Here is a 27,132-nt window from a genome sequence, read left to right on the forward strand (position 1 = left end):
GATGGCTTAGGTTTCCTTGGTGGGGACGAGGGAAGCAGGCATGCAGGGGCCTTCAGCTTTTAGCCTAGCTATGGGTTCCCATCAGCTTCTCACCTGCTGCTCACTCCCCCTGACAAAAGGGAGAGGAACAGCTTTCCTCCCTCAGTTTGGAAGTCCAATCCCCTTGTCCTGTTAAGAGTGCTCTGTCTCTGCATAGACACCACAGTCACACTTTTCCAAGGCAGGTAGGTCAGATTCTGCCGGAGCCAAAAGCCTGGAAGCTCCAAGGCATTGTGCCCTGAGACCAGCTCTAGGGAGTGTACCTGCAGACAGGTTTCTGACCAGCAGGGAGGCCTGGTCTCAGTCTGGTTGGAAAGGGGACTAGATGGTGGTGGTGGGACCAGAACACAAGCCTGTAGCTGCACCCACAATGCTGCAGCCACCCAGAGCTCTGGCAGTGGAACAGCATCAGGCAACGTTGCTGTGCCCTCCAACCAGAGCACCACTGTCCTCTGTTGCTGCTGTGGTGGGATCCCCAAGGATCACCATCTGCTACTGAAAATGGCTTTGGAAATCTTTTGCAATTGCTTCACATAAATTATCTGTCTTCTTCTTGTCTATTTTAGATTACTGTACATCTGCTCAGATCAGTGCCTCCATTGTAAAAACAACGGTAATGCAGCATATGGGCAGCTCTAGCCAACTTCTTCTCCTGAGAGAAAATATATCCTTATTGCTGGATGTTATTTGGAGAGATTTGTGCATTCACAGATAGAGTGTATGCAAATATGTGTATGGATACACACACACACACACACACACACACACACACACACACACACACACACACACAGTGTGTCTATATATGTGTGTGGGTTTTACTCTCACGCATAAACAAAAAGTATGTATTACAGCATGAATTTATTAGGCATGAAATACAGGTTTATATATCACATATATAATATGAGTAAAACCAATTTTACCTGGTATCTCCTGAGTGCTGAAACTTGTTGAGAGTTAGCCCCATCCACTGAGTGTATCATTTAAGATACCTCAGAAAGAGAGCTGCAGCACATTAGCAAAACAGTCTGATTTGTGAAGCTGTCAAGTTTCTCGAGTTTTAAAACTTGCTCACAGACAGCTGCAGCCACGTCTCATAGAGCAGGAAGCACTGTTGTCTGACAATAGCTCTGTTTTCAATTTGGTACCTCCTTCTGCATTTACAACTCTGGGGAAAAAAATGTCCATTATACTGGGAACAACAAGATTTTCACAATGGCTTTTGCCTTGTTCCATCTTGAATTCATAGGTGCCACATTATAGATGTAGAAAGGGTCTTCTGTTTGATAATATTGCTTTGAAGAACTGAATTATGTTGAATTCTTCTCTTCAGAGTTTCAGCTTTTTTTTTCCTGGCTTAATGGTCTCTGAATGTTGCAATGATGTTAAGATATATTTTCCTCAGACATTAGCTCTTTGAAACTTTACTTTAAAGTAAGAAGTAGGCAAAATGAAACTGAAGTTCCTATATTTTCCACCAACCTCCAATTTTTGTACTTTCAGACTTTTCACTCAAATCCGTCTCATTTTCATTATCTGGTCTTCCTTCTCAGACATAGCTTCAGGGGGGAAAGAAAGAAAAAGAAAGAAAGAGCAGCTTGGTAAAGTTCTGTTCAGACATATGTAGTTGGTTTAGCTGGTGATCTAAGTCTGATACATTAAATGCTGAAAGCATTAAAGTTCTGTTATATATTGCTATTTTTCTAAATTATATGAGGCAAAATTGAGCTCATATCAATCTATGTTCCACTTAGAAGAGTTAAATATTTTCTATATCACCTTTCTTGGTGACCTCTGCTAGATGGAGTCTAACAGAGCCAAAGCACTTTCCATGACTGCTGTCTGTGCCACGGTACATAGGCAGGAGCTCATCTAACTCAGATTTGTGTGTCTAAAAATTGGATTTCTAAATCAAAATAATGACTCTTCACTCCTCTTTTAATCAGTGGAGAGAAGAAAACACCTTTGCAGAGAAATACATGTGACTGAAATGCACATTTTGGAGTGAGATTAGTGGCAGGTTTTATTCTTGTGGTCATTTCTGCCTAGCCAGGGCTGACAGATCACAGTGTTCCTCCACTCTCCACTGAAGTGCAGCAGGGGTTGGTACAGGTCCTCTTTGCCTTCCTTTCCTACTTCTGCCTTAAAACTAGATTAGTACTTAAATAAAGGTCCACAAAGACTTCTGTATATGATGGAAGCTGGGTTTCATGGATTTATCCATTATTACTGTAACTGTCTAACCTCAAAGGGGCTTTTAAGAAACGTCTCAAAAAATTTGTTTATTCTTTGGTTTATACTGGTTTTGTTAAACACCATGACTATAAGGGAAAACATGGTGTAGTATGCAAGTTATTGATGTGCAACTATCCAGGGAACAGAAGACCTTTTCTTAAATATTCTTTCCCACCATGTTTAAGATATAGCATGAGAATATTTTCTTTTGTTTTGTTGATATGTGTTGTTATCTTAATGGTATTTAAATGTGTTTGTGAAATATCCTGAGTGAATATAAGTAGGTAGAGGTCCACTGGCTTCAGTGTTGCTTTGGCAGGGCAGCATTTGTCCATTTGTATTTACCTGATTTAGCAAGAAACTGTAAATTTTTAGAAAGAAAACAGAACTGTCGTATAAGAATAGGTCAAAATTAAATCTTAGCAGTCAGCTGCAAAGGCAAATGGGACTATTTTGCTGTTTAACCACATTCCTCATTACAAAACATATCTCTGTAGACTTTGTGCTAGTAATTAAAAACGTCTGTTTTAACATTTGCTGTGTATTAGGCAAAGTTTCGAGTCATCCAGTCTTCAGCAGAAATGAATGTCCCCCACAACAAAAAAAACCCACTTTAGATTCTGAGAGAGGAAAAGTGGAGAAGATTTAATTAGACAGGCTTTTGCATTGTCTTGTGAATAAAATAAAAAACCTCCAACCCTAACACAGGAAGATATTGCTTTATAATTTGATATGATTGATGTTGCTCATATACATTCATGTTAGACAGCTATGTAGAAACTAGTAAGCACTGAATGCCAGGAACAGATCATGACACAGATTTGTCATAACAGTTCATGGATATGTTTCTGAGACAAATGTGTTAGCAGTTTACAGCTGCAAGCCAGTTGGAGTTTGACTCCTGAGGTGTTCCCTGAGGATGGAATCCCATCTCTGGGAGATGTGTGCTTTATCTCAAGTTGCATCTTGTCTTCTTATTTATATGATTTAATTATTTTTTTCTTTGATTTTTAACCACCTCTGTTTCACACCAACAGCCACTGACATTTCAATTTTTCAAAGTTTTTTTTTAAAAGCATGGTTGGGCCCGTCACTTCTCAGGGTAAGGAGAGTGATGTGCTTTTAGCAATCAACGATTATATTCAAGTTGGAAAGAAGGCAGCTCTTCCCAAATCATGGCCAGTACACCATAGAGGGGAAAGGTTGCAATGCAGATAATTATAAGTGTTGATCCTATAAGACTATATGCTTTAAATATTTTCTGTATAGCTTGAAACAAAGCATGATGAGGATAGAGGTGCCTAAGGATTTGAGACAAATCTCAGGACTGACAAAGTTCAGAGAAAATAAAAAGAATTTGTAATGAACTAGACTACTCATTTGCTGTGCATTATCAATATTTCCCTCAAGATGTACTCAGTTCACTCTGTGGTATTTCTTTGGTAGACCAACATTATTTTAAACAGTTGCAGTTTAAAATATATGCAGCAAAACAGTGTTTACAGGAGCTTATGTCTAAGTTGACTTGTATAAAATGAACACAGCTGCAAAATAATTTGGAAGAAGTGCAGTCTATATGCACATTCAAATATGCAATTAAGGCTTTGACACCTTACATATGCATCTTTGATCTTTTATCTTGATATTTGGGCCTGTTACCACCAGACTCTTTCTTGAGAGTACTTCAAAGTTAGATGAAACTATGTTCCTCATGTTACCTTGCTTCCAATATAATGACTGCTTGCTGTTGAACCAGGGACTATTCTTCAACTCTTTGCTCAAACAGGAAGTGCATTTCTGCCTAACTGTGCACTTTAAACATATTAATATTCCTTACACGTTTGATCCTGTTTGGAGATAAATAAAAAGTTCAAACTACACTGCACATGTCCTCTGGGAAAAGTTAAAGCAAGTTCAGCTTATACATAAAAAATGTAACTTTAAGATTGTGTATTAACATACTTTGACTTAGCTGAAATGGAAATTATAACTGCTCCATTATTGTAGGTCTGGGCCTTGAGAGGATTTTTTTTCTAATTTTTAATAATAATTCATACCTGAGTTTTACATATCTCTGTACATAATATATTTCTTCAGACAATATTACTGAATGTATTTCATCAGATTATCCAATACTGCACTGAATTACTATTTCTCCAGAGTATGTTCCTATTAGCCTTCTTACAGCCTAATTTGCACTTCCTATATCAGATTAGCACCAGTGAAGGGGCACATTTTATTTCAAAAATGTCCATAAGCAGTAACATTGTGCCTCAGACATTCTCCTAAAAGCCATATTGTGTCTGAGAATTCCTCTCCCCTTCAAAACCTATTTGAGTCAAATAATATTTCAAAACCCATTTTTAAACCCTTTGGATCATTTTCAGCTGTGGATGGAACATGCTGCTTGAGCACTCAATGTAGTTCCAGCAGCTGGCTAGTAGCCAGCAGCACATGATGACATTACATCTTTCTGTTTCATCAGGTGTGAAACTGCAAGTGGTAACTCAGAGAAGCAGGACAGGTTAAAACTCTGGTCTTTTTTGAGTTTTCAAGATGTCTCCTCTGATACTAAAGCACAGTCCTGAGAAAGAAGCTCTGGAGAACTTTAGTGGAAATTTTTACCAAGAAATAAACTATCAATAGCTGAAGAAGCTTCTCTTGCCTCCCTACTTCTTCATTTCTTGTTCCCTGCTTGAGATGTCAAGGACTATTAATCCTTCCAACATATTTTGAATTAGACTCAAGTTTAGCATCTGCCTGTGCAGCTTGGTGAGGTGCAGGTAGTCCCATGGATGTTGTCTGTGGCTGCAAGCCAGCCTCAAATCCTTTAGCAGTTGCACTGATCCATAATGAAGTTGCTACATTAATGCTTGTGTCCCATTGTCATGGTGAAGAAATCCTGGAATTTCCCTTGTTAGAACTAAATCCACTAAAATATCTCTATTTGCCTCCTGAAGTAACAAGAGAGTTATAAAAACCAGCATAATACAAGAGTTTTGTAGTAGATAATGAGCATTTTGATAGCAACGGCAGGGAGAATGAAAGAGCCTAATTATAGTATGTGCAGGAAACGCATATTTTGAAGTGGTGTAGAAAGATGTGTGGGCAGGGAGCTATTTCAGCAGAGCCTTTGCATTGTGATGTTTTCCCAGTCAGAGGTCTCATGTTAGCTACTGAACACATGTAATAAAACACAGGAAATAATCAATCCAGTAATTCTGGACATTTAAAACCAGAAAATCATACCTTGGATACATGTGATACCGAACTACAGCCCAGCTTCTGAACTGATTTGATGTATCTGGGACAAACGTGGCTTGAATACAATCAAGTCTAGCTGTTATATTTTCTTGGGATTCACAGGTAAGGTCAAAAAAAGTGTCAGTGCAGGGCTTTTCGGATGAATTTGCTGTTGTGTAGCTCATCTACATAATGCTCAACTCTTTCAAAGAAACCTGGCACCCCTTCTTCAAAGAAAATTCAGCAAGCACTTCAGGAGTGACCCAGAGCCATTTTGTGGATGCAGAGAAGTTATGGGGAAGGATAGAGGCAAGCACGGATGAAGCACAAGAATTATGTCAATGAATAACATGTGCTGGACTTTTGGAAAAATTTGATGCGCAAATAAAATTGTGTGTAGGCAGACCTCCCAAATGTAAACAGCACTTGCTCAGGAGAGTTTTACAGGTGACACAACCTATGGGTATTCTTAGCTGAGTCAGAGAGAAAGGAGAGTTTCTGCCAGGCTAGAGCCTGGGAAAGAGTTGCAAAGGAATGTAAATAATTCTCTCTCTCTTGTTGTTCACATTGTTCATAGATATGCTCTGCCACTGTGCATCATTCACTGCACACCAATGGTTTGAGATGTTTTTACTTTAAGACCAATTAAATTAGTCTGCCCAATGCTCTCTATAAAAGAGCGATGTATTTGAAATAAAGAGTAGTTGGAATTCACCTAACCTTCTGAACTAGAGTTCTTTTATTCCCATCCTGCCTCAACAGCAACAACAACCCTTGATAACTCTTCAGGGATCTGGAGTATGTGATCTGACTTCCACAGTCAAAGTGCTTTTGGCTGCTCCTTGGCAAGAACCTTGTAAAGCCAATGCCACCCACCTGGTTCACAAAGATCAGCAATGGAGGGAAAACATAAGCATGGACATTAAAAAAAGTCTGTGAATGGCTTCCCACCCACCATCTTCTCTGTGAGCACATCAGGAAAAGGGATGTGAGAGAGATTTGTCCCACTAGCAGGTGACACATTAAACCTCTCTGAGGCCAGAGCATCAGGTCAGATAGAGACCTGACCTCTTGTTTTAATATGCACATGGGAAAAAGACAAAATATTGGTGCTGTGAAGCTGTTTTACAGCTCTTAGCTTTCTGACTTTACTGTTATAAAATTTCACCATGTAACTTAATTCCTGAGGTGGTCATAATGCAGAACTAAAAGCTCCTTAAACTGAAATAGACAAGATATAAGGCAAGACAGCCATTGAAAAGAATCTTGCTTCTTAAAGTATTTGGTATTTAAAAAAGCAACAAACCAAAAAACCAAAAAAAAAACAAAACCCCCAAAAAAACCCCCCAGCATCCCCAAAACAACAACAACAACAACCAAAAAGAAAACCCACAAAACTCCCCCAAAACATGGTCTCACTTTGATTTATGTTTTACTGCTTTATGTATGTATAACTTCTTTGTTTACATATTCAGTTTTTTTCCCTAGAAGAGTCAGCATCAAATTCATGCCTAGAGGACATGTATAAAATTTAAAACCAGGGCAGACAAGAATAAACAAAATCCATCTGTATCTGTGTCAGTCACTTGCAGGACACTTAGAAGATGCTGTCCATAATTATTCTCTCAGAAGTGGAGTGGGATTTATCCAAAAAGTGCCTAAAGAATATTACCCTTTATAGAACATTTAGCAAATGGATATGCTCCAGTCCTTCCCAGCATGAGGCTGGCTGTTCTTGGGAACCTCAGCCTTTGCCTCTGAGGCATTCCTCTGAAAGTGCTCCTGGGAGAGAAGTAACAAGAGCTACTTTGACTCCATTTCTGGCTGAAGCCAGTGTGCTGATCCATTTTGGCACTTCTGGCGGCACAGCAGCCTTTGGAAGTCCTCACTGCACTGAAGCGAGCTCAAGGCCTGGCACCCCTCCAAACTGAGTTATTCAAAATCAGTGCTGTTCCTTTTCTCCAGGTAGTGCTTTCACATGAGACAGGAAGAGGGGAGACAATTTCATGCCTGTGTTTTTGGATCAAAATATCTCCTTAAGGTAGATCTGCCCAAAATTGTTCCTTACCAAAATTCCTGGAGTGCAATAGCCCAAAAGGAATAAGGGGTTTTGTGCAGATTGAAGTCTCTGGATCAGACCCATTAAATTTATTTTGGATGGCTGTATGAAAAGTTTACTCACAAAAAGTCTTTTGTATCTGTACATAATGGCTTTATACCTACATTTATTTTGCTTTTTAGTCTAGAAACATTTAACTGTGTTCAGGGGTAATTATTCTTAAGTAAGTAATAAATAATCTGCAACTCATTGACCAAGAAATGAGAACTGTTTTTAGGGAAATTCTTAAAGAGCTCCTGCAGTTACAAAGAAGAGGTTGTATTGCATTAAAAGAGGGGTAGCATATAGGTAGGGCTTGTAAATTTGCCATGTGAAAACAAGTACAGTCACTCTACAAACTCAGTTCAGAAAGTTACTGTTCTGCCATTGTCAGGCTTAATTCTGCATTTCACTAAGTCAGCTTTATGACACTGTAAATGCCCTGAATTAATAGTGGTACAGTGGTGGTACCTCAGAATGACATCAGAGTAGAGGAGTCACAGGGATTTAAGATAATTTTTACCACACAGAGCAAAGTTCATCCATAACAATGTCCCATTTATGATAATTTCCTGCAGATGCTTAGAGAAGGGGTAATCAAACTCAGGTGTCCATGGTGATATTCTGTCCTAATATATTGATATATTGCTGTCTTCCAGCAGTCAACTAGTTAGCACTTTCCCAGGAAGACAAGGTAGTTTTTTATTAACAGTTTTGATTTTTTTACTTCCATTATTTTATCACTTTTTCCACCAGTATACCTTCAAGTACTTAAAATCCAGACTATGAAGTTTTATACCATCCACTTTTAAGCTTGACTTTCAGTGGGAGAATGATCCCATCACTGTATTGTGAAAAGAGTATTAGGATATAACAAATAGGAAAATGATTAAGTAATTGAAGTCTCAACCTTATATATGAGACATAATCCCAAATTATTTCCTAAAACAACTTTCGTGAACCGGAGGTGCCTCGTCTCTTTTTTTTCCTCAATGAAGGAAAGATAATTTCTAATGCTTCTGAATTTAAATGATATGTGACAAAGTACATCTGGGCATTCTGATAACACATATGACATTGAGAGGTGGAGCAGTAGGTCCTTGGATTCTTTCTTGCAGGCCCTAAAGACTTGGCAATTCCTACATTTGATTGTCAACAAAAAAAAGCAGGATGCATTCAGTTCTGGGACTTCACATACTTTCTTAATGTCTCTAGTGGGATAGACACACTTCTGTACACCTATTCCTAGAAGTCCTAGTCTATTCTCATGGAAAAAGGAGGTGGGGGTGGGGGGTGGGAGGCCAGGAAACATCCCCCTCTAAGGTGCTAAATCAGATGCACAAGGCCTAAGAATCTAGATGGTGCCCCAGAATCCTCCAATCCCACTGCCACTATCCACACAGACATGTCTCAGAGGCTGACAGCTACATCAAAGGACAGCAGAAGTTATACAACTGTAGGGCTTCATATGTATACTGACCCACAAAGCTGGTTCTCACTCCTCTGAAGCAAAAGCAGCAGCTGGATCCCCAGCCTACTGTTACCTTCAGCAGAATCATAAACTGAATTTCAGATGACTGAAACATTTGAACATCACAAGTTTTATAGACACTTAGGACCTTTCAGCTTCATGACTTTCATCTGAAAATCTCATATAGAGAGTATCTTTTCTCCCCAAATGGCTAACTGTTGATCACTTGATATCAGCTAGTGGATATCCAAATAAGGGCGGACAGGACACTCACAAAAGACTGCACATCAATCTATTGTAAGTACACTATTGTGATGGAAATAACAGTAAAAGGTACCATCAAAAGAGTGTGAGGAAATCAGACAATGAGAATATAGTACAGATTTTCACAGCAGATAGGCATAAATCATTCAGTTCAACCAGAGGTCTACGAGGAGAAGCACTTGAGTAGCAGACTTGGATATGAATGCCTACAAAGCCGCTTTGTGCTGTTACTAATAGCAGTGCATATCAAGTACTACTTCTGCTACACAAGTACATGCTTGCTTGCTCTGGAAAGATGAATAAAACTGCCAAATATTTTTTTCATTCTTACCCAAGTTGGACAAGGAAACACATTTTAGGATTTGGATTTTTTTATGCACGTTTTCCCTCCTCCCAGTGTAAAGGGAAGACAAACCTCCTCATAACAAGAAAGCACTGCATATGGATGCAATATAAAGAGAAAAAAATTTCATCCCACGCAAAGAACAGAAGCAGCTCTGTATTAGTGTTAATTCCAGTGCTAGGATAACTTTGGTTCAACAGAGAAATTAACAACAGTCCAGTGATTGAAGAGCAATGTATTCCACCTTCTCCTACAAAACCCAAGAGACAAGTAAACTTGGCTGCACATCAAGTAAGCTGTTGTGAGATGCAGAAAGAAGCAGGAAGAAGATTGCAGTGTTCTTCTATAAGCTTGCCTTAGATATGCAGCTAAACAGACTTCAGGTTTAATATGTCAGTTTACATCTCTATTGAATTATATTAAAACAAGAAAATTAGAAAAAAATTAGAACACCTCGATAAAAATACTGTGACAAAGATGTTGGTGATGGGGAAATTAGAAGTGAAGAATCTGTGCAGAACACTTACAGCAGAACACCATTACAAAAGCAAATTAATTCTTCTATGATCAACAGAGGTCAGTGGAATAGGTAGAAAGAAGTATGTCTAAGTTTCCTGGAAGTTATCCCACATGGTCAGGAATAGATGACCACAAGATCTCTGTCTGATCATGACTGATAGTAGAGGAAAAGAGTAAAAGCAGTCAAAACTGGCACAGGGTTATTATACCTGTTGTTACCAATACTATAGTGAATTCTTATAGAAAATAAAAACTTATTTTTTCCCTCAACTGTGAGAAACCAGAAGACAAAATATTCTAAATATGTCAAAAGATGAGCCAGTGGGGAAGAAGATTGGTCTGGCTGAACAGAGAGCTTTGGTTGGAACTCAGAGGAAAAAAAAGAGTTACTAACCTCTGGAAAAAGGGTTAGGAAGATCAGGGATCTACAAGGATTCAGCGAAGTCATGCAGGGGGGAAACTAGAAGGGCTAAAGCCTGGCTACAACTTAATCTGGCAACTGAGCTTCCATAATCCAAAAGGGAATAGTCAGGTATCTGCAATGCAATTTAGACCCTCACAAGTCCATGGGGCTGGATTGGATTCACCCAAGGGTACTGAGAGAGCTGACAGAAGAGCTCACCACGCCACTTTCAATCATTCACCAGCAGTTCTGGTCAATGGCAGAGGTCTCATGTTACTGGAAGTTGGCAAATGCGATGCTCCTTTATAAGAAGGGTCAGAAGGAGGATCCAGGGAACTCAGGCCTGTCAGCCTCAGTGCCAGGGAAGATCATGGAGCAGATCATCTTGAGTGCCATCATGTGTCACATGGACATACAGGACAACCAGGGGTTCAGGCCCAGCAGGGATTTGGGAAAAGCATATTCTGCTTGACCAGCCCTGAGATCTTTTTTTGCAAATGTGACCATTGACAAATACAACTTAACCTGTTAATATTTTTATTTCCTATCTCTGTCATCTTAACAGAAGCCAGATTCAGAGTCTAAATCCCACATTATTTTACTGTCTGATTTTCCTCCTTCAAAGATGCTTGGATAAGTAGGAAGGAGAGCTTATGTGGGATGGTAGGCCATGTGAATTTGGAGCGCATACTTTTTTTAGTTGAAAGACTCAGTGAACTATTTGGGATTTTTGCCTAATATAGTGTTAAAGTATGAAAGTGATGCTTCAGGCTTTGCCTTTACTTGATTAGTTAGAAACTGAAGTGATAAAAAAAAAGTACAATAATTATCATTGGCACAAGATGCACAATATTATCAGCAAAGTACTGTTGTCCTGGTTATGCCAGTTGAAAGCCTGTCACATAAACACCAAAACCAGCCATCACACCACATCTTGTCTGCTCAAATTTCTGCCCTGGACACAATATGTGTTTGGGTGAGGTATCAGTAGAGTTTTTGATGTCTTTAATAACCTGTGAGCTCAGGTTGCACTTGTGTTTGATGAGTGAAGGCAAGGACTGACAGCAAGGACTGGGTCATTCTGAGCCTGAGACTGGTCAGGAGCACTGGCAGAGCTGGACAGGGGGAAATCTTCAGGCATGACACCGTGATCTGAACCCACAGCTGTGGTTTCTGCAGCAGAGCACAAGTGGCAGCACCCCTGAAGAGTCAGATACTTCAGAGAAATACTCTGCATGCCAGAAGAATGTTGTACTGTCTGCAGTTTGCTTTCAGTGTGAATAGTACAAAATAGATTATTTGGGCCTTGAATTACTCTAACCCTGCTTTGGGGAGTCAAGCAAGTCAGGATGCTGTCTCTCCTATCTGGGCTACTAGAAGAGTTGGGACTTTAATGAGATGAGTCAACCCCCCCTCAGATCTCTGTCTCCTGTACTTACCCAAAGCTTTGGTTTCTGTGACGAGAACTAACAGCCTTTGGGTACAGCGCATTTACAGAATTGGCTTCTCATAACCACACAGTGTACTGAGGTCTTGTTTACTTCTCCAAAGTGTTTCTTTTTCTTATTTCTCCAGTGTTTCTTTTTTTGGCACTTGGAGATAATTCTGTAACACATAAGATAGGTATATGAAAGTGTGTAAGATGTAAGGCTGTTGCAGTTGCAGACAGGGGTGGAGCAGACATGACCAGGCTGTTATTCTACACCACTCACATTATCACAGGGGCATGTGATTTCAGGATGAAAACCCAGGTGACCCCACCTGTATTTGGCCATTTTGCCTCCCATTGAGAAGGTATCAACATCAACCCCTGAGGACTCAATCCTTTTGCCAGCCTTCCTGTCCCCCCTCCCAGTTTCCTCCAGAGCATGGCTACAGGCCATGGTGCTGAATGGGATGGTAGCAAAAATGCAAATTGACCACAGTGCTGAACTGGCAGTGCCAGTGGGGAGGCTGCTGGCAGAGAATGGAATGGTTGTGGGGGCCACCCCAACCCAAGAAAGGAATGAAGCTGAACCCAGTTGAGCTGAGCCAAAAGGAGCAGAGCAGAGTGGTAGGAAAACCCCGTGGGGAAACTCCACAGGACTAGCAAGAAGTGCGCCAGAGGCACCAGCAGAGTGGCTGGGCGACCCCTGCTTGGACAACCCAGCTTCTGGGGAGCTGGCTTGTCATGTTTTTTGTGGTTTTCAGGTTGGGGGGCAGGAAATGTTATCTGCAGGAGCTCCCCTGCCTTCCTGTCTTTGTTTCCCAATGACCATGGGGGCAACGCATGGGAATAGTCACCACATTGCCTTAGTCTGGGAATACAAGGACATGACCTACAGGGAGTTACTGCTCTTCTGGCTTTTTTCCCAGTGGTGAGCATCCCTTTGTGGTCAAAAGAGCTTCTCTTTTTTTATACTTTTTGCTATTAATACTGTTGTTATTGTGTGTGCCTTACTCCATTGCTTTGTGTTTTTAGTAAATTGTTATCTCAACCCATAATTTGTCCCTCCCTTTCCAGAAGGAGTGAAGGAAGGTAAGTGGCTTATTTGGAGTTTAATTTCCTGTTGGTGACAAAACCAGCACAAAGGCATAAGATGGGTGTATAAATGTCAGTAGGTACACTTGAGAATAAAATGTAATGGAGAGCAAGAAAACTTCTATTTTTACCTCTGTGCCTTTGTTCAAAATTTTTACTGACTTTTTTTTCATATTTTAGTATTTTTATTTTAAATATGCATTGCATGAGGTCTTACTTCACCTGAGTGAACATACTTCCACAGCATATTTGGCTTATTATGTTTTACTGTCTTCTAGATGGCTTTTATTCTGGATTGTGCCTAGAGAAATGCTTTGAGACCAAAGCTACACATGTTTTTGTCAACATGTGGTTCTGCATGAGTGGTGGGGGAAAATTTTTATTCCTGGTCACTCTCTAAAGAGGAGCATGTCTATTAAACTCCTCATCTTCTTTAATCAGGAAGACACTGTGTTGTTTTCCATTGCACTAACAAGCCTGCCTCCCACTGCTAACACTGATTTGTCTGGAAGAAAAGTCAGGGCACTCCCTGTGATAACCTGGTGTTAGACCCTCTGTTCAACAGCTGTGCTAAATGAAGCTATACTTGATTACGTATATAACCCATCAATCTTACACAGGGTTTCCAAACCCTCCACAACCTCCTCAGCAGGCATAATGGCAATCACCATGTTTAAAGGTCACGGGTAGGAGCTTAATTTAAAGCTCTTATAATAATGCTATTTATTTAATTCTGGAAAATGCCACAGTATTGCTCTCTAAGGACTCCTGTCAAACAGAAGACACTTACTACTTGTGCACAGCTTTGATTTATTTATTTCTTTTAATATCCTGTATATTAGCTTTTTAATTTGCTAATCTTTCCAATTACTAGTTGGTAGGCAGACTTTCTTTGTGGCAGTAAGTTCCAAGTTATAAATATCAGTTTCATTTTCATTTCTACTATAAAAAAAAAAAAGATGTTTTTTAAGCTGTGTAGCTAACAAATTAAAGCAGTTTTGTCTTGTTTTAAAAAACACTTTCCCATCAAATGAAGCATGAATCCTGTATTAGGTTTGCATGGACAGGTTTTGGTATAGAGGTGGCTTCTATGAGAAGCTTCTAGAAGTTCCTGAAGAACTAAAGCCCATGGAAAGGACTCATGTTGAAGAAGTTCATGGATGATTTTCTCCCATGGGAGGGACCCAAGCTGGAGCAGGGAAAGACTGTGAGGAGTTCTTGCCTGGGGAGGAAGGGACAACAGAGACAGGATGTGATAAACTGACTAGAGACCCCATTCCCCATATCCCTGAGCCACTGGGGAGGAAAAGGGAGAGAACTGGGAGTGAAGCTGAGCCTGGGAAGAAGAGAGGTGTGAGGGGAAGGTGTTTTAAGGTTTATTAACTTATATATATATAAATAATTATTAGGTATTTATTTCTCATTACCCTACTCTGATTTGATTGCTAATAAAGTAATTTTCCCAAGTCAAGCCTGTTTTGCCTGCAATGGTAACTGGCCAGTGATCTCTCCCTATCATTATTTTTACCTATGAGTCTTTTGTTCTATTTTTTTCTTCCCTGTCCATCAGAGGAGGGAAATGATAGCGTGACTTTTAGTGGACACTTGCCTTCCAGCCATGGTCAACCCACCACAAATGCATAATGAATAGATTTGTAACATATGGTTTATTTTGATGGCAGTAGCCACAGCTAAATAAAGCTAAAGAAGTAGTTTAGTCATGTAAGCACCACATTTGATACACCTAGACTATCTGGAACCACTGGCTTAAATCTCAACAGGATTGACTCAGACTTTCAGCTCCAGTAGGCAGATATCAAGTTTCATGCATCTACCATGCACAGAGGTGAGACTTTGTGAAACAAATCCCTGGGTACTATGCAAAAATTTGCATTACTTTGTTCTAAGTGTTGCATTGTTTTGTTCTAAGTGCCACTGATAATTATTTTTTCTCCTTCTGGGTTTCTCTGTGCTGGTGGCTGCTGGGCTCTGCTCTACTCCTGGCTGACAGGAGGTACCAGCAAGCTTCAATTGTCCTGAGATACCTGAAAGACTGGGAACTCTGGACAACAGAAAACAAATCTGGTCTTTGACCCAAACTTACCCTTCATAAGACCAGTTTATTAACTGGGGCACAATGCTCTGAGCTGATGGGCACTCCCAGAGCCAGGGGAGTGTGGGACCAATGCCACAGAGCTGTCTCAGTTCCTTCACATAACCTTTCACGCCCCAAGCCCATTCAGGAAGATCTTCTCCCACTGCAGTCACAGAGCTGAGCTGGCTATGTGCATGTGAACAGAACTGAAAGTGCTACTGGAAAATGCTGAACAGAGCAAAGACCTTATGGTTAATCAGAGCTGCTACACTGGCCTGTGATATTCTCGTAGATATCTCTAGCCCATGTTATTATTTATCTTAAAACACAACTGCTGTTTGCAAGTGATGGAAAGCTCACTGTACAACATTCGGGCACACATTTCTTTGAGTGTTTGGGGAAAACTAGAGGGGTTTGGTGCATGCCAGTGGCATGTGGCATTTTATCATGTAGAGGGCTTGAATTTTTCCAGAAAGAGCTTACATTCCCTACCTCTCTAATGCACGACATGGAAAAGGGAAGAAAAATACCAGTGAATACTTTCATAACTAATTAATCACTGTGAGGAGCATAGCATATAAATTTACCAGATTTCTGAAAAGATTGTTTTAAGTCCAATGCCATTATATATATTTTCATTGCATTGATATGCTCTGGAGCAAGAGCCAGGTGCCTTTTAACGGGCTTTCAGAAACCTGCCCACTGCATCAGAGCAAAGGGCAAGTTCCAGCACAGCATGGAGGAGGAACAACACAAGCAGCTCTGGCACAGAACTGCTGGCCACCCCCACAGCTTCAGCAGGCAGTGTTATTTGAAAATAGATCATTGCATAAAATTCAGAGTAACTGAGTTGCTCTGGAGGGCCTCAGAGGGCTGTGGTACACCTGATTCAATGCCCTACCCTAGCTTTTCATTGTCCTATTGAGCCCTACAGTGTTGTCCTATTAGTTTAAAACCAGTGTAGCTGAGCAAAGGGTTGGATCTTATGCTCATCAAAGAATAAGTACTTTTAAAGGTATCCCTATTTTACTGTGATAGAATGGACATTTCCTTTTTTTCATACAGCACTTAGAGCTTGACCCACAGTCCAGAGAAAACTGTGTGTCTTCCCATTGGCTCCATGGGCTTTGGATCACACCCTTAAAGTGTAGAGAAGTGCATGAATAATGACAGAGAACCAAGCACATCAAAAACTATCTTTCAAATACATATGTATTCCTATTTAAATCCCTGAACATAAATTACAGGGTTTTCAAAGACCAATTTTCTTAAAAGCCAGGAACAAAGTATTTATGTTAGCTGCATAGAAATGAAAAGGAGAACTCACAGAAGAAAGCTGCAGTATTCATCTGCTATTTAAAATAAAAATTACTGTTATTTTAAAAGCTAATATCTGCATTAAATGCTTCATCTGATTTAAATCGAAGTAAAAACACTATATCTTTCAGCAATAACAAGTAATCTTTAAATAAAAGATGTAATAATCATAACACAAAAAATAAGAAGGAAATGGAGATCTCTAGTTGTACACTGCTGAGAAGGAGTGGTACAGAGAATAGGAAATCACTTGGTTCTCTTTGATTATAGCTCTTTGTATGAAAATACTCAAAGCTGAAATTAGTGTGATCCACAAGAGCAGGTGTTTTGAATTTCGATCTAAGATATAATTAGAGCCTGTAAAAAACACTATGTGATGCAGTAATTGAAAGAACTAATGATGGGATGCTTTATTTTAAAAAATATTTTAAAATAGATCTAGAAGCCATAAAACCCCCATATTCCACAAATCTCTGTTTTGACTACATATAAAGCTGTAATCCATTATGACTTTGATTTGAAAGACTTAAACAGTTCACTTGTATCTTTAAAAGTGATACGTAATTATCAAGTTCTTTATCTTGCGTTTCATGTTGTTTATATAAACATTGTTAAAAACTGTAATACTTGCAAAATAACTCTGTGGGAATATGTGTTAAGGCCAAATATTGGTTTAAACTCCACCTGGATTGAAGAACTATATATAGACCGAGCTCAAAGTTTTGCTTTTAGTGTTGCTTATTGTTTGCAAACAGTATTTCTTTGGACTTAGGGTATCCAATCTCTCATTCAAGTGTTTATAGTGAGATGTTGCCAAATGCAGCAGCTCTTGCTGTTCATAAAGAAGACCAATACAGAGTCTTACAGCTTTGATTGTGACTGTTTTTGTAGTCAAAGTTGATAAACAAAGGAATTGGTTCTGGTTAAAAAGTCATTTAATGGCTCCCATCTTAGCTGTTATGTCTGATTTTGAGTTAAAATGGCAATGCAATCAAGCACGACAGGAACTAATCAATTAGACTGTGATCATGGTGAAGTGAGTATTTAACTTTTTAGCATGCAAACTGATGCAGGCTTAAAGAATTTGCACAGAACTGATCATGCTAGGCCTCCAAATTTCTGCAGGCTGCTGCAGTGCAATTTAGTCAGCTAAAACAAAGCATCAGGAAGGACCAGTTGCTAAAAAGTGCCAGGTGATGTAACTGTGATGCACTGTTCTCTTTACCCTGGAAGCCCGATAAAGTTCACGTGGAGCATAGCTTCCTGTGGGCCCAGCATCAATTGGGTCTGTGTGTCATAACACTCTTGTATTGATGCTATTTTCACCTGTGGAAGATGCATAAATAAGATTGAGGCCCCTGATCAACTAATTAATATCTGATAATATATCTCTATAATTAAAATATTATTAGTATTATGAATATTAAAAAGCAAAAATACCTTAGAAAGTCTGTCTTTTCTGTAGTCATGTTTGTTAAATTCAGATATTAGCAACAGAGTTTGCAATACATTAAATAGCTATCTCCCAGACAGTCTGAATGCCAGAGAAATGTGTATTTTATTAGTGCCATGAAATGTTTCACTTCACCTGCAGCTTAGGCAAGACCTTGTCTTCAGGTCTCCAGAACTGAGATAATGCCAATATTCCTTAGATCCATTGCCAGTATGTGTGTCATGGTGGAGTGGGGTTGGAGGGCCCATGGGCCTGGTGATTAATGCAATGTCAACCCGGCCACCGGTCTCTGCCAGCAACCTTACAATGAAACCAGACAGCTCAATCTCTGTGAGACTTTTCCTACACTGAAGCACACTGGAAGGGAAGAGCCTTTCATTCCAAATGCATTTTGAACTCATTCAAAGTGCAGATGTTGTTTATATGTTGTGTTACGGGGAAAATATTTCTTTTTTCAACTATTTCTAAACTTATTATTGAGGAGGAAATAAAAAAAAAAGCCTGGGCAAGGTTCAAGTTTGCTAAGTGCCAAATTCTTAAAACTTTGTAATTTAAATCATCAACCCATGTAAGTATTGGAAAGCTGGATGCTTTGTCTCCTTTTTATCTCCCATTCTATCTGTCAGGCACAAAGACTTCTGTTTGCTGGAGAAAGAAAGTGCTGCTTCTCAGCATGGCATTTCAGAAAGAGAGAGGCAAAGAGGGATGTTTTTATTAGACTCCCATTCTCTTTTTCTCACAGCATTTTCATTTTTGAGCTCCAAGCAAAACTCACAATAGCGATGCTTTCTATTTTTAGTCTTGAAAGCTTGTTCCTGCTATCACTGCTAGTAGTTATCCATGAGAAATGTCTTAAATGAAATCAGTTACTTCAGTAGACTTCTTAATCTGATTAATTGCTGAGTGAAGTAAATTTCACTTAGATACGTATGTCTGTCTACACTCCAGAGCATTTCCTTCTGCTTCCATAGTATCCTGTTAATACTAGTCACTGACTCTGACTCAAACTCAAGGCATCTGCTGTAACTGTAAGCATCCAGACCTCCATTTTCATACTTGGAAGTTCAATTGGGCAATAAAAAAAAAAAGATGTTTCAATATTGATGTAAAATTGTATCTAGTCGATTGGAATGGCCTGCTGGAACTTAATTTTCAAAAGATAAATGCTGTTGGGCACAAAAAAAAAAAAAAAGAAAGCCTGCTACAGTTTTCAATTCCATGTAGACGTACTACCTGCTGCACAGAAGCCATGCTTCAGAGAAACAACTCTGAACAGACAGGGCTTAAGGAATGAGTTTTCAGTCTTGTGTTTAAAAATCATGGTTCCATGGAGAGCTCTGTCTCTTTACATTACCCCAGCCCTGGTCTCAGCAGTAAATTTCCGATTTCCTCAGAGTCTTTTCTTATGTTTGTAAAATAATAGCTGAGAGATTCAAAAGCAATCCTTAATCCTGGTTTATTAATTTTGCTGCTGTTACTTGCTCCATTTTATAGATGCAGTGTTTACATGCAATATTTTCAGTAGTCCCAAATAATTTTGGGTGCTGAGCAGAAAATCTCTGATTTTTTGGAGCCCGTCTGTTCAAGGCAGAGCTCCGAGTGACTGCAGTGGCAGCTGAAATCTGAGAATAGTTCTGGTTAGAAAGCACCATCTGATCCACCCCCCTTCTTAAAGCAGGGCCAATTTTGAAGTTATACCCAACTTTGAAATCAGATCAGGTCTTTCAGGGTCGTATCAAATCTGGGATATTCCAGATGGAGATTTCCATATGAATAGTTAATACTTCTGCAAATCAGGACCTGGAAACACAAACCCAAAGCACACAGAAAAAGTCTACAAGTTGCTGTCATAGAGGAAGCATGGATAACACTGGTGGAACAATTTTCCTTGTCTTTCTGAGAGCTGAAAATCACATCTTGTGCTTCTGGTAGGTGTTGTGTGGGGAAGTACTCTTTTGGCTCATTTCTTGAGGCATCATCCTTAATATTGCGTCAGCTCAGTTTCTCATAACCAGAAGACTGCACATATCTGCATTTAGTCCTGTGCCCTGAAGGAAATGAGCCTCTGTCAACACTTAAGGGCTTTTAGCAAGTCCTTTGTGTCTTTGAACACTTGTAGACTTTACAGCCTTGTACTTACCCCTTGTAATGGGGAATATCGGTTGTCTGCAGATGACCAAGGACAACTGAACTGCTGCCATCATCCTGAACACTATTGTGAGCCCTCCTTCCTGCAGGAAGAATAGCTTCCCACATTTTGAGAGAGATGCTGTTGTAGAATATTTTAAGAGTTACCATGGCCTTTATAAAACTTATGATCCTGTACACATAGGTTCCCTACATTTCTTCATGTGTTTGTATGTTCTGGTTGGTCTGGAGGAAGAGATGAGAGAACTGGGGGTGAAGGGAACACAGTCTATGATGAGCTAATTCACAAGTGTGTGTACTTTTTCAAAGACTGCTTAACTGAAATATTTTACATATTTTGTCCCTTTTTATTTTTCTGTGGTAAATATATAGAAAAGAAAATGTGCCAGCCATGGCTGGGGAGCTGCATGATAACTGTGAGGACTGGTTTGTCAGGGATTGCTTGCCATGAGAGCAGACCTGGCTGCATTTCACCACAGACTGCTTGGGCATGAGGCTGCAAGGTGGAACTGTATGCTCCAATGAAGGGGCTTTGAGTGCACAGCCTCTCATGGTGACACTTCCCCAGCCACAAGGCAGTGCTGTGGCTTCTCTCTTATGGTGCCCGAAGCTGGCAGATGCAGGCTTTTTCAAGGCAGACAGGAGGCCAGGTGTGGTGCCTGAGGTCCAAGCAGGAGGGTACTCATCAGGACTACTGCATTCAGGCAGAGAAATTTAGCAGGTCTGACACATCAGTGGAAAGCTGACAGGGCCACCTGTACACCCTCCCGTGGCAAAAGACTCCAGCTCTGGCGACCTCCAAGAGTGGTTTGCAAAAAGGAGGTGTGGGAGCCTTGTCTGTGCTGACCTGTGCTGTGGTGGTCCTTGAGTGCTGGGCACTTACAGAGCCTTGTGTGAGATGGTGCCAGCCAGGGCAGAAGTGCATCAGCAACTGGAGGCACCTCACAGCAGTCCGTGGATACTTCTGCACTACCATGGGGATGGATTTCCACTCTTAAATCCAGTGGGGTTCTGTGGTACACAAGGAATGGAAAATACCACCATTCATTGTCCTAGGGATAATCTAATTGAAGAGTGGCAAAGAATGCAAAGTCAGATACCACTGATTCATAGAAGATCCAGAAGTGATAAGTGTAAAGTAACTACTCAGCAAAAATTTGGTTTTCATCTTATTTTTAAGATATCATTAAAAAAAAAAATCCCAAACCTTGAGCTTTCTGTTTGGAGAAAAGCAGACCTAGTACAGAAGGGTGTGCTACAGGCAATGGTCCAAGAGCACACAAGAGATTTGTAAAATAAATGCCTCAGGAAGCTTGGTCCAAAGCATGTTCCAGCAAATGATTGCACTGAAATTAATCACAAAGGAAAGCTACAGGAGCCAGCTAGCACTTTAACATAAACTGGCATTACTTTTTTGGAATGACTAGAGCTGTTCTGATTTATACCAGCTGATGATCTGGTCCACAAACGTGCTCTTATTCCAACTTTAATTATTTCCCAGAGTGTAAGGGTGTCTCTGTCTATCTCTGTTCATTTAAGATTTCCAGATGCTAGTCTGGAAGTATGCTTACAGCACGCATTAAATTGGTCAGCTTGGATGGAGTACAACTTCCTGACATTCTCATTGGATACTTTTATTTCAACATACAAAATGAGCTGGTTGATTGTGAGAATCTCTCTCTTTTTTTTGTCTTTTTCTTTCCTTTTTTTTTTTTTTTTTGGGCATTGAAATTCTCAGTGAGCATAAATGAAAAGGGCCTGTTCCCACAATCCACAAGGGCAGACTATGTTAATGGGTGTTATATGTGTATGTCAAATGTATTTGTACATGAAGGTAGCTCCTTATATTTAGATTTGCAGTCCTAGGGAAAAAAACAGCTTCCTGTTTATGAGCTAACAAAACCTTTGATTTCAAACAATTTAAAGTGGCATTTCTCAAGTCCTGTCTTTATGAATACGCCCTCTGATTCTTTTTCACTGCACCTGTACAAACAGCAACAAAGAGAAAACATGTGAGTGTGAAAAGGGCCTTGAGCTTCTCCCACCTACTTAATGAAACTTCCTTGCTTCTTTTGCAAGCAAATGAAAGACAATAAATTACATGAGATGCTTTTTCAATGGCAGCAGGAGTGATAGGAGTGTCCTTATTTGATGCTGTAGGGGATAAGGCTTATAAATAGTGCCATAAAAAGTCCTTCTGGGTTGTGAAAGCTCACAGAAAATGAGGCAGCTCTTTAAACCAAAGTGTGCTGTGCTTGTCATGTGTCTGATCTGGTTTGCCATGACAAAGAGTGTGCTTAAATTTTTGCAGCTCAACTAGTTTCATCAGAGCAACATAGATTTATACCAACTCAGATTCTGGATAGAAATCTCTGCATTTCTACTGCAATTGGAAGGACTACCAGAAATATGGCTCCTACCTTTAATATTTGAGATAGCTGACAGTCGTTTAGGCAAATAAATGTTAAACCAGATACAGATTATTCAATTAGATGCAGTTTGGATTACACCTTTGGACACTGGAAAAGGACTGGTTGTACCAGATCTAGACATCTTGACTTGACTAATTTAAACCAGGTAAAACCAGGTAGTTCTAGTTGAAAATGAAATGACCACTTTCAGTTTCAAACATGCTGAGCTGGGAAAACCATGAACTTGAGTGTAATTAATAGTGAGCTGGAATTTCTGAACGACAAAGGTACAGCTTTTCTCTGGGGCCTCAACTGAAATCAAGGGAAAGGATCTAGACTTAGTTGGATGATTATCCAGCTCAGAAATAACCTATTCAGAACAAGCAGACATCCTACATAGAAAGGAAAAAGAGAGTAATGTTCAGCTAACAGGATGAAGTCTTAGAGGTCAGGGGGTGTACGGATTAAATAAGAATTGCCAAAAGACAAACTTGGTTGAATTTTTCAAACACTGCTAAACCAAATAGATATTTTTTTAGCCACACAAACAAAAAGATGATTTATAAGCACTGTTCAGTGAAGATGGTGAAGTTGAGGATAATACAGATATGGCCCCAAGATGAATATTTTAGCTCAGATTTCAACAGGGATGATGATGTTAAACAAGGCTGTGTTGCTAATGGGAATATGTGAATGGAAATGGAATTAACCACATCTGAGGTGGATGCCAAAATCTGAAGAGATTAATGTGACTGAGTCAGCTTGCAGCAGAGACACATCCTGGAAAAAAAAAAATGGTTCAAGAAACTGCAAGTCTGCTAACAGAGATTTTGAATGTGTTTGTTGGAGATGAAAGCTCTTCCTTGAAAAAGCAAGCATTGGATCTAATTTAAGCAAAAAAAAAAGAAGAAAAGTCTCATCAACCACAGGTCTGGCTTCAAGAATATGTGAAATTTCAAAATACATGTTGGATATAAGCAAATAAGGACACAAAGATGGAAATGAAATGGCAAAAGTAGATCATGTCTGAATAACCTGAAAAATTATTTTCATTTTTAAGAGAATGAGATACAACTCAATTACCAGGAAAGCGCTTGACTCAGTGCTGCATAGGAAATTGCTCATTAAACTGGAGAAAATTTGGATTAGCAGAAGAATTGTGAGGTGAAAAAAAATGAAAGATCATGTTGAAAGAAAAAATATCAAACTGAAAGGAAGTCACCAGTGGAGTTCTTCCAAGATGTGTCTAGGGACTGATCCTATTTAACATTTTTAACAACTTTGGCAGAAAAAGTAGTACTGTGCTCATGAAATTTTCTGATAATGCAATATGTAGTGTGAATGTGGAGGAGTGTAGTGTACAGGAAGAATTGGATAAGTTTCAGGACTGAAATAATAGAAATAGGATGAATTTAAATAACCCAAAAGGTGAGATCAGGCACTTTAGGACTCGCAGTTTTTCCCCAAGCAGGAAGCTATGAAAAAAGACTTAGGAATGGACCATTTAATTACCAGATGACGCAATATGTAATGTGCCCATGTAGAACATAAATGTGATCAGATGTATCATGTGGGGAGCCTGCAGCAAAGACCAGGGTGCCATTTTGTGACACAGATTACTTCAAATGGAAGCAGGGAGGTTTCTAACCAGAAGAGTTCTGTGTTTCTGGAACATCCATCTGTAAACCTGAATATGCTCTCAAGACAGAACCTTATTAGTTTGTGGAAGCTGGTACAGCAAGGTGGTTGGAGAAGATAGAGGCAGCAGTCTAGGAGAGCTCTTCTGCATCTGATTTCCTTTACAGCTCATGCACAGCTCAGACACTCGGCTTGGTAGAGTCACCCATGGACTAGCATGAGCTTGAATCCCACTTTTGATGAAAAGTAAACCCAGATTAGTAAGAAATATCAGTAGCTTGACTAGCTCAACTTCTAAATATATTCTTGTCTCTGCAGAGGCAAATGAACCCCATGAATACTGTACCTCCTATAACAAATCCTGTTTGGTAGTGACTCTTGACTTTTAGACAGCTTCAGCAGTGCATCTGGCGGCAGTTGGCAAATATTATTAAATTACATTTTTCTCTTTTTATAGGTAATTTTCCCAAGATATACCCCAAAACATGCTAAATATGTTCTATAGAATCTTAATCTCTATGATTTTCATGTAGTATTATCAAAATATAAGACATATTTTCAGTAGCTGGGCTTTCCAACTGCTTAGTATTGTTTTTCCTCTGTGTTTTGGGGCCTCTGCAGCTCTGGCCGGTAGATGGGCAAAGACCAATGGGAAATGTCTGCGCCATTTCATGTTCTTCAGAAGCCTGGGAGAGTCTTGTTTGCTACAACTGTGATTTCTGCTAAACTGGTTTCTCTGCAGTTCATAATCAAGACAAAAGAGACCTCTCTTTGAGAAGTACTCTATTTAGCTGTGAAGAAGTGCTCAGATGAAGGTTTCAGCTGCGCTACACTCAGTATAGGGAAGACTGCTCCATGAACCTATTAACTTCTTATTTAGACACTGGATGGGCACCCTTCCAGTAGATGACTGGATGTTCACATTTTTTATTTGCTAAAGATTTCTTTGACCTTGGTGAAAACAGAAAGAGAGGAAATAGCATTCAAGGAGGCAGAACTTAAAATGAAAAACACATGAAACAAGAACTCCCTGAGGAACGGAGGAATGGAGCACTGGCCGAACTTGGGGGTGTTTGCTGCTCAGCAGCCTTGCCAGGACATATGTGGAGCAATAGTTGAACTTTAAATTATCCATGTACAAAGGAAAAGACAAAATGCCAAACAAACTCATAAGTTTAACAATGGAGGTTGCATCCCTGAGATGCAAATATTTTGTTATTTTAATAACAATTTAAAAAATGTGGTTTTGGTGAATTCACCAATGGATGTTGCTGGCTTCACATATGTCTTTAATTTTAAAATACCAAATTAACTCACAATTTATTTCTATGGTCATCTTTTTTATAAGAATGCGACCCTGCTTAGTGAAAGGCATGTATTTATGACTAATTTAAGGTATAAAAGTTTTGTTACAGTTGCCCACACCTGTCATAGCCAGTGATTTATACATGTACTGACTTGCCATATTTGCCTATGGCTGGCTTAAAATTACAGATCTGGTACACACAGACTACACAGTTACAATACCAAAAATATTATCCACAGAAAAAAATTGAATTTTCTACATACCACAGTCCAAAGAACTTTACAGAGCAGGAGCTTCAACTCACATTGTGTTTTTGTACAGGCATGTACTTGAAATCCATCTTCTCTGAATATAAGACTTATTTAATAAGAGGGGGGAAAAAAGAAATATTTTGGAATAGTGAATATGGTTCTAATTTGCTGCTAACAGCAACTCATCCTTCTGAGGCTTAAAACCACTTCAAATCAGGAAAGAAAAGTGACAGAAAAACCTTTCTAAAATCTCTGGCAGAGCACCCAGAACATGGCTCATGAGATTGCAGCATTATAACGGTGACAGGGTACAGCCAATCTGCTGCCTGCTGCTGATTCATGCCCCACAAAAGGCTGTCTGCAGAAGACAGTCTGGGAACTGCTGATCCTAATCATAAATAATGTCTGTGTATGGTCTTAAACAATATCTTTACCCCTTTTGTGAAAAATCTTAACCTTAATTACTAATTACCTTAAATAATTCTGTGAATTATTAATTAATTACAATATTTTTCTGTAAATAACTGTAAATTTGACTTTCTCCAGCCTGAATAGTTAAGTTTTGCCTCCAGTGTTCTTAGCAGACTCTAGAGGTGTTCACCTCTGGCTGTTTTATATCCTATGGGGAGGCTGACCTGTGGATCTCATACTGGTGACACCATGTCAGGCAGGGCTAAGACCAAAGTGGATATGGGATGTGCAGCCCAACACTGCTGACAAGATCCAGGCTAACATCAGGCCCTACTAGCTGAAGGGCTGTAGCACCATTAATACCCATGGTAAATCCTTAAATGATGCAACAAAAAATAATTCCAACTTATTTCTTTGGGTTAGAGGAGAAGAATGCCGAGGACCTCTTCCCTTTTCCTGCCCCAGACTCTCTGTTCCTTTCAGACTCTGAATTCTGCAGACACCCTGGAGCAGATTGCCCCATTAAGTGGGCATTTTTTGCCTGCCTTGAGACCCACACCACCAAGCAAAGACAGAAACACATTGATAGCACCATGTCCCTGGACTGATACTTCTGGAGAGGATAATACTACACAGTGGTCCCATTGAAGAAGAAGGGTATAAAATAAAACATTTCATACAAGTAAATAAACAAAACAGAATAGAAAAAAATCCAGTATTTTCCCCTAAAAAAGCCCAGTAATTTCCTGTGGTTGTTTTTTTTTTTCCTTATGGAGATCAAATGAACAGTTTTTAACCAAGCTTTATAGGACTAAACAGACTCACAGAACATCCTTGGTTGACCCAGTGTACAGTTCCAACTAGTATAACTTCCATGATCTGTCCTGCTTTTTCCATTCCACTCTCCATTGTCTTCACCCCTGTTTCATGAGCCTACAATGCTCTGGAGACTTGGTTTTCCTTGAT

The 27,132-nt window shown here is 39.6% G+C and overlaps 1 long non-coding RNA gene across 1 annotated transcript; it reads right to left on the bottom strand.

The window, feature by feature from the left end:
• Positions 1-865: 865 nt before the first annotated feature.
• Positions 866-26,189, bottom strand: LOC140682286 (uncharacterized). Its single transcript, XR_012053809.1, has 3 exons — positions 25,768-26,189; positions 12,055-12,220; positions 866-1,598 (listed from the first exon to the last, which is right to left on the bottom strand). It is a non-coding gene; the product is annotated as an uncharacterized lncRNA (long non-coding RNA).
• Positions 26,190-27,132: the final 943 nt, after the last annotated feature.

The sequence above is a fragment of the Taeniopygia guttata genome, chromosome 1A (assembly GCF_048771995.1).
Source record: "Taeniopygia guttata chromosome 1A, bTaeGut7.mat, whole genome shotgun sequence".
In the NCBI taxonomy this organism is placed as follows: domain Eukaryota; kingdom Metazoa; phylum Chordata; class Aves; order Passeriformes; family Estrildidae; genus Taeniopygia; species Taeniopygia guttata.